This window comes from Austrofundulus limnaeus, unplaced genomic scaffold (assembly GCF_001266775.1).
Source record: "Austrofundulus limnaeus strain Quisiro unplaced genomic scaffold, Austrofundulus_limnaeus-1.0 Scaffold1227, whole genome shotgun sequence".
Lineage (NCBI taxonomy): Eukaryota > Metazoa > Chordata > Actinopteri > Cyprinodontiformes > Rivulidae > Austrofundulus > Austrofundulus limnaeus.
The window spans coordinates 27,811-29,670 of record NW_013953629.1 but is presented as its reverse complement, the minus strand read 5'-3'; the positions used below and the strand labels follow the sequence as shown (position 1 = coordinate 29,670).

The following is a 1,860-nucleotide window of genomic DNA, read 5'->3' as shown; positions in this document are numbered from 1 at the left end:
GATCTTCAAACTAAACCTATTGAATAAAATTAGATTTTTTCCAATAAAACACATTTTCTGTAAAACAAGCCGTAAATTTTGATTCAAATTTATTTGTGAATTTAAATCTGTTGGTTCTGAATAAAACTTTTATTTTGTCCTTGTTGTTTAATAAAAAGTGGAAGTGTCGGACCGGACCGAGCTGCAGCAGCGAGTCAGGACGACCCGATCACAGGAAGTCCCTGCAGGACAAAATCTCTTTTTTTTTATTATTGTTTCAACTCATCAGCAGATTTTATTTAAATAAAGTTTTATCAGCAGAATCTGCAGGTTTCTGGTGTCTGCATGACCTGCTGGGTCAAATACATCCTGACTGAGACTTTTAATAGAACCAAATAGATTTTATTTTACTTTACTTTATTTCATTTATGTATTTACTGTTATTTAACCAAAGTTTTAAAATCTTAGCTGCTGCTGTTTCAGCTCAGAATCTATGAAACTGAAACCTTTTCATGTTTACCACCGATCAGCTGTGGCAGCCATCTTTAATTAGTTCAATTAGCAAATGTTGCTAATTGTTAGTGTCTGATTTTAAATGGTTTAAAGTAAAAGACTGATTTTTTATTTGAGTCTAAGCTTTGAGTCCAGCAGAGAAAACTCAGCTGGGCCTCCAGGACCTGAGAGCAGGTGAGCTGAAGGCGGAGCCACAGGTGAACAGAGCGCTTCTCCTCCTCTTCATCACAACACACTGTGCTGAAGAACCGTAAGGAAAAATATATATTTACATTTTTATTTGTTAATAAAATAAGTTTTATGTTAAAAACACAAACTTGTGTTTCTGAATCATTTTTATGTCATTTGATCTTTTTTTTCTCTCTGTTGGATGTTTTTTATTTTTGTCTCATCAGGAAACAAATCTCCATGAACTGTGATTTGTGCTGAGTCAGCAGAAAGCAGGTCATTCTGTAAATCTCAACGTGTGTTTTCTGAAAACAGGAAGTTGTGTCTGTGTATAAAAAGTGATGCTGCAGTGGTTTGGATCAGCCTCGTATCGGATCCCGGACCCGACTGAAGAACTTCCTGCCCATCAGTGAGTTCCAGACTTCTTATCATTTTATAATCTGAAGTTTTTATTTTGGAATCTTTTAATTTATCAGATCATATCTGTGAGACAGTTAACATGAGCAAGCTTTTATCTATGATTAAACTGTAGTTAGGAGGTGTTTTAGTTTAATTTTAAAAATTATAATATTTTGCAGGTTATGTATAAAGCTCATAAAAATGTATTAACTTTGAACATTCAATCAAATTTTGTGAAGAGGGAAAGTTGTTATAATCTGAAGGGATTAGAAATGCTTGTAAAACAGGACAGATTTACTTCAGAATAATCTGGTAAATGATTATAAATATTTTGTTTGAGAATGATAAAAGCTAAATTGATAAAGAAATATGAAATTGTATAATTTGTAAAAGACATTGTTTGAGGAGTTTAATATTTGTTTTGTTTNGGGAGGGCGTTGTGCAAAGGTCTGGGGTTTCCCAGTGGGAGCGAGGGGAAAGTGGCCTTCAAGCAACAACATAGTGTTGAAGGAGTTAGGTGTTCCGGAGGTTAGAAGGAGGAAATTCGCCCGCCTGGTGAGCCGGAGGGTCCTGCTCTATTCTTTGGATGTTTTGCGGGACTTCCTACGTGATCCAGGCGGGTGAGGGGAGTGCGCACCCCCATGGCTGCGGAAGCCATGGAATACGCACAAATCGGTGTGGCCAGTTGCCAACCTGTGGGACTGTTGCTTCAACACGCTGAGCCAGTGGGCGACGGCGGGTAGGTGGTGTCAGTCCCCAGGGGAGGGTGTAACTATGACTCTCTTAAGGTAGCCAATTGCC

General features: G+C 37.8%; 1 protein-coding gene across 1 annotated transcript in view; it reads left to right on the top strand.

Annotated features, from left to right (window-relative positions):
• Positions 1-401: 401 nt before the first annotated feature.
• LOC106534629 (coagulation factor XIII A chain) overlaps positions 402-1,860 on the top strand; it is a gene marked incomplete at its 3' end in the record, with an annotated part of 11,067 nt that continues 9,608 nt past the window's right edge. Inside the window, 2 exon segments of the mRNA XM_014031328.1 lie at positions 402-742; positions 976-1,069.